The following is a 6,531-nucleotide window of genomic DNA, read 5'->3' on the forward strand; positions in this document are numbered from 1 at the left end:
CTGCCCAGACCCCAGCCGAGATCCGGGTCCCGTTGCGCCAGGCGCTGCACAGACACACAGCAAGAGACAGCCCCTGCCCTAGAGGGCTCGCAGTGTAATGTGGGTTGGCCGGGGGTGGGGGGGGGTTACAATCTGGGTTTAGGGGATGATTTGGGTTATTTTGTGGATGTTCACACTGAGGTTTGCTGACCTGGGGGTAGCATAACAGAGTGAAACCAACTCTGCTCCCAGGGTCAAGGAGAGAACCCAGGAGTCCTGGCTCCCAAACCCCCCCTCCCCGTTCTTACCACTAGACCCCGCTCCCTCCCACAGCCGGGGATAGAACCCAGGAGTCCTGGCTCCCCACCCTGCTCCCCGCTCCTTGCAGTCAGAGTGTAACTGGATTCTGCTAACCAAATTTCAGCAGTCGCTTTTCACAGGTTCAGCAGTTCTGGGTGGGTGGGTGGATGCAGGGGGCTCCGGGCGCGTGCACCAGCTTGCACAAGCACACGGACATTCCCACTCACATTTGTGAACACTTGCACAAGGACACACACACCCAGGCATACGCACACACTCCCCTGTTGTCTGGTGCATGAGCAGTGTGTAAAGGACCCGGCCCCTCGCTCGGCCTGGCCTCAGTTCTGGGGTCCCAAGGAGGGTGCCATCATTTGAGGGGTGTCAATGTCCCTGTGTCCCCCGCTGATGCCCCAAACCCACCCCCCCTTCCAGTCCTGGTGCTGCAGGACAGTGTGAGGGCCGGGGTGGGAACACCCTGCGGAGGCTGTGCGGCTGTGGGGTGTGTACACGTGGGGTGTGTAACTGTGTTGTGTGTGCACACAGCTGGGGGGGGGTGATTGTACAATGCACCCATGCAGCTCTGTGTGTGTGTGGACTGTTTGTCCTTTTGTTTCTGTTGTTATGTGTGTATTAATGTACAGTGTATTCACACAGCAGTGTGTGTGTGTGTCCGTATGTCCTTTTGTCTCTGGTGTGTGTGTGTTTCTGCTGTGTGTGGTTTGTGTGTCTGTCCTTTGTCCTGCACTTGTGTGAGTTCTTCGGGTGTGTTTGTGGCTGTGTATTGTGTAGCAGTCGCTGACCTGGCTGGGTTTCTGTGTGAGTGCGATGGTGCCTCCATGTCACCCTGAGCCCCGGGTGTGGCAGTCAGCGACAGACACAGCACCCCCTCTGCCTGGGTGCCCCCCCCACTCCCTGACCTTTACCACGGCGGGTTTGAATCCATATTTATAGGGCCTGGCTCTGCCTGGGGGAGGGGCAGCGGGAAGGTTGAGTGTGGACCCAGGCATCCGGGAGGTTAACAATTACATGGCCCATGGAAAACACAACACAGGGCAATCCCCACGGCCAGGACTGCCTGGAGCACAGCCCGACACAGACACAGGTGGGATCCGGGTGGGTCTCAGCCTGGATTGGGGTGTATGTGGGGGGGAGTTGGGGTGTAGCTAGGCCCTGGATCGGGGTGTATGGCGCTGTTGGGGTGTAGCTGGGCCCTGGATCGGGGGGGTGGTTGGGGTGTAGCTGGGCCCTGGATCAGGGTATATGTGGGGGGTTGGGGTGTAGCTGGGCCCTGGATTGGGCTGTACGTGGGAGGGCTGGGGTATAGTTGGGCCCTGTAGCGAGGTGTAGGTGGTGCTGGGGGGTTGGGGTGTAGCTGGGCCCTGGCCTGGGGTGTAGGTGAGGGGGTTGGGGTGTAGCCGTACCCTGAATCGGGTGGTATGTGGGGGTGGGCATAGTTGGGCCCTGGATCAGACTGTATATGGGGGGTTGGGGCATAGCTAGGCCCTGGATCAGGGTGTATGTGAGGGGGGTTGGGGTGTAGCTGTGCCCTGGATTGGGGTGTATGTGGGGGGTTGGGGTGTAGCTGGGCCCTGGATCAGGGTGTATGTGGGGGGAGTTAGGGTGTAGCTAGGCCCTGGATCGGGGTGTATGTGGGGGGAGTTAGGGTGTAGGTAGGCCCTGGATCAGGGTGTATGTGGGGGGGAGTTGGGGTGTAGCTGGGCCCTGGATCAGGGTGTATCTGGGGGGAGTTAGGGTGTAGCTAGGCCCTGGATCAGGGTGTATGTGGGGGGGAGTTGGGGTGTAGCTGGGCCCTGGATTGGGGTGTAGGTGAGGGGGTTGGGGTGTAGCCATAACCTGAATCGGGTGGTATGTGGGGGTGGGCATAGTTGGGCCCTGGATCAGGCTGTATATGGGGGGTTGGGGCATAGCTGGGCCCTGGATCAGGGTGTATGTGAGGGAGGTTGGGGTGTAGCTGTGCCCTGGATTGGGGTGTATGTGGGGGGTTGGGGTGTAGCTGGGCCCTGGATCGGGGTGTATGTGGGGGGGAGTTGGGGTGTAGCTGTGCCCTGGATTGGGGTGTATGTGGGGGGTTGGGGTGTAGCTGGGCCCTGGATCAGGGTGTATGTGTGGGGGGTTGGGGTGTAGCTGGGCCCTGGATCGGGGTGTATGTGGGGGGGAGTTGGGGTGTAGCTGGGCCCTGGATCGGGGTGTATGTGGGGGGTTGGGGTGTAGCTGGGCCCTGGATCAGGGTGTATGTGGGGGGTTGGGGTGTAGCTGGGCCCTGGATCGGGGTGTATGTGGCGGGTTGGGGTGTAGCTGGGCCCTGGATCTGGGTGTAGGTGGGGGGGAGTTGGGGTGTAGTTGGGCCCTGGATTGGGGTGTATGTGGGGGGGAGTTGGGGTGTAGCTGGGCCCTGGATCGGGGTGTATGTGGGGGGTTGGGGTGTAGCTGGGCCCTGGATCGGGGTGTATGTGGAGGGTTGGGGTGTAGCTGGGCCCTGGATCGGGGTGTATGTGGGGGGCTGGTGTGTAGCTGGGCCCTGGTTTGGGGTGTATGTGGAGGGGTGGGGTGTAGCTGGGCTCTGGATCGGGGTGTATGTGGGGGGTTGGGGTGTAGCTGGGCCCTGGATCGGGGTGTATGTGGGGGGCTGGTGTGTAGCTGGGCCCCGGTTTGGGGTGTATGTGGGGGGATGGGGTGTAGCTGGGCCCTGGTTTGGGGTGTATGTGGTGGGTTGGGGTGTAGCTGGGCCCAGGATCGGGGTGTATGTGGGGGGTTGGGGTGTAGCTGGGCCCTGGATCGGGGTGTATGTGGAGGGTTGGGGTGTAGCTGGGCCCCGGTTTGGGGTGTATGTGGGGGGCAGTTGGTGTGTAGCTGGGCCCTGGTTTGGGGTGTATGTGGAGGGTTGGGGTGTAGCTGGGCCCTGGATCGGGGTGTATGTGGGGGGTTGGGGTGTAGCTGGGCCCAGGATCGGGGTGTATGTGGGGGGCTGGTGTGTAGCTGGGCCCTGGTTTGGGGTGTATGTGGAGGGTTGGGGTGTAGCTGGGCTCTGGATCGGGGTGTATGTGGGGGGTTGGGGTGTAGCTGGGCCCTGGATCGGGGTGTATGTGGGGGGCTGGTGTGTAGCTGGGCCCCAGTTTGGGGTGTATGTGGGGGGCTGGTGTGTAGCTGGGCCCTGGTTTGGGGTGTATGTGGAGGGTTGGGGTATAGCTGGGCCCTGGATCGGGGTGTATGTGGGGGGTTGGGGTGTAGCTGGGCCCTGGATCGGGGTGTATGTGGAGGGTTGGGGTGTAGCTGGGCCCCGGTTTGGGGTGTATGTGGGGGGCAGTTGGTGTGTAGCTGGGCCCTGGATCGGGGTGTATGTGGGGGGGAGTTGGGGTGTAGCTAGGCCCTGGATCGGGGTGTATGTGGGGAGTTGGGGTGTAGCTGGGCCCTGGATCGGGGTTTATGTGGGGGGCTGGTGTGTAGCTGGGCCCTAGATTGGGGTGTATGTGGGTGGGAGTTGGGGTGTAGCTGGGCCCTGGATCGGGGTGTATGTGGGTGGGAGTTGGGGTGTAGCTGGGCCCTGGATCGGGGTGTATGTGGGGAGTTGGGGTGTAGCTGGGCCCTGGATCGGGGTGTATGTGGGGGGTTGGGGTGTAGCTGGGCCCTGGATCGGGGTGTATGTGGGGGGTTGGGGTGTAGCTGGGCCCTGGATCGGGGTGTATGTGGGGGGTTGGGGTGTAGCTGGGCCCTGGTTTGGGGTGTAGCGGGTGATTGGGGTGTAGCCAGACCCTGGATCGATGGGCCGGGCCCCCTCCCATAATCTCCTGGGGGTCAGACCTGAGTGTTAGAGACCCCAAGGTGGGCAGTGACCCCCCCATGTCTCCTCACACGTCCAGGCAGGACCTTAGCCCCCTCCCCCCATGGGCTCTCCCTACCCCCCCCCCCCGCCCGGGGCTCCCCCGCCTGTCGATAGGTTAAGTGCCAGGGTCAGGGCTATTGACAGGCCGATTAGCAGCCTGTCAGCTCCCTCCCGGGCTGATCTCGCGTGCGGCCTGCGAACGCGGCGCATTGATTTTCGGGGATTCCCAGCGACCCCGGTGCTGACACATCGATTCAGCTCCTCGCTCCGGGGCTGCCTCTTCCGTCACCACCCCCCCGCCCAGCCCCACTAGGCCCTGCTTCCCCCAGAGCCGGGGTGAGAACCCAGGAGTCCTGGCTCCCAGCCCCCCTGCTCTAACCACCAGCCCCCACTCCCCTCCCAGAGCCGGGGTGAGAACCCAGGAGTCCTGGCTCCCAGCCCCCCTGCTCTAACCACCAGCCCCCACTCCCCTCCCAGAGCCGGGGAGAGAACCCAGGAGTCCTGGCTCCCAGCCCCCCTGCTCTAACCACCAGCCCCCACTCCCCTCCCAGAGCCGGGGAGAGAACCCAGGAGTCCTGGCTCCCAGCCCCCCTGCTCTAACCACCAGCCCCCACTGCCCTCCCAGAGCCGGGGAGAGAACCCAGGAGTCCTGGCACCAAGCCCCCCTGCTCTAACCACCAGCCCCCACTCCCCTCCCAGAGCCGGGGTGAGAACCCAGGAGTCCTGGCTCCCAGCCCCCCTGCTCTAACCACCAGCCCCCACTCCCCTCCCAGAGCCGGGGAGAGAACCCAGGAGTCCTGGCTCCCAGCCCCCCCTGCTCTAACCACCAGCCCCCACTCCCCTCCCAGAGCTGGGAGAGAACCCAGGAGTCCTGGCTCCCAGCCCCCCCTGCTCTAACCACCAGCCCCCACTCCCCTCCCAGAGCCGGGGAGAGAACCCAGGAGTCCTGGCTCCCAGCCCCCCCTGCTCTAACCACCAGCCCCCACTCCCCTCCCAGAGCCGGGGAGAGAACCCAGGAGTCCTGGCTCCCAGCACTCAGACCTCCCCATTCCCTGGCACTGCTGAGGAAGCTGACCCCATCCTCTCCTGCCCCCGTGCTCCCTAGGACGGTGGGTGGTAACTCGCAGGTGATGGATGCCCCCTCCCGCAGGCTGAGTGCACCCCCCCCGCTCCCTTCCTCCCTCCCCTCCCCCGCTGCTTGGCCTGCCTCCCGGGGGCCCCCCATCACTCAGGGTGCGGGTGACGCTAATGGTGTGTCGCAGGTTGTACAACATCGCGTCCTTCTAATTGTTGTGACGGGGATCGGCAGCCCGATTAAACCCATCGATTTTCTCATACTAACCGCATCGATTTTTAAATTTCCTATTGATTCCTGCCCTAAATCTCTTTAAGCAAAGACTTCGCTCCGCAGATGACATCCTCTGATTAGCAGCCGCCGGGCGCGTGCCGGCCTAGCACAGCCCAGTCCCAGGGCAGCCCGGACGCCTGGGTTCTCGCCCCGGCTCCGGGAGGGGAGTGGGGGCTGGTGGTTAGAGCAGGGTGGGCCGGGAGCCAGGACTCCTGGGTTCTCTCCCCAGCTCTGGGAGGGGAGTGGGGGCTGGGGTGGGTTAGAGCGGCGGGGGGCCGGGAGCCAGGACTCCTGGGTTCTCTCACTGGCTCTGGGAGGGGAGTGGGGTCTGGTGGTTAGAGCAGGGGGGGCGGGAGCCAGGACTCCTGGGTTCTCGCCCTGGCTCTGGGAGGAGAGTGGGGTCTGGTGGTTAAAGCGGGGGGGGGGGGGGGGGCGGGAGCCAGGACTCCTGGGTTCTCACCCTGGCTCTGGGAGGAGAGTGGGGTCTAGTGTTGGCGGGCGGGAGCTGGGAGACTGGACTCCTGGGTTCTCTCCCAGATTGTGTGGGGAGCAGGATTTTGTAGAGGGTGTGTAACGCGGGGTGTGAACTTGCAGGTTGCTGCATGTGCTTGGTGTGTTCAAACTGAGGGTGCCCCGCTGGCTAAGTGTGAGTGGGCCCAGTGAGTGCAGCCTGGCAGGGGTTCGGAGGGGAGTGGGGGCGGGCAGGGGGTGTCTCCTCCTGGCCTAACCCAGGGACAAGGGACCTGGGCATGGCACTTTCCAACGAGGGGACGAGAAAGCTGCCCAGCACCAGCCTGTGGAACTCCCTGCCACAGGAGTCGAGGGGCCCGGGACGGAGCTGGGCAGTTTCTCCAGCGGATCCCAAGTTAGGGGCATTCAGGAGAGTGATTCTGGGTTGGAAACTGGCTGCTTCCAGGCTCCGTGAGAGCTCCCCGGGGGGGCTCGAGTGGGGCGGGTGCCCCTGGATATGGGGGCGGCGGGTGGTGACCGGTGCTGTCAGAGACGGGAGCCTGGGGTGGTTGCCTGCTGATCTCTGTGGGCCTCACATGGAACCCCCTCACAG

The sequence above is a fragment of the Mauremys mutica genome, chromosome 17 (genome assembly GCF_020497125.1).
Source record: "Mauremys mutica isolate MM-2020 ecotype Southern chromosome 17, ASM2049712v1, whole genome shotgun sequence".
In the NCBI taxonomy this organism is placed as follows: Eukaryota; Metazoa; Chordata; order Testudines; family Geoemydidae; genus Mauremys; species Mauremys mutica.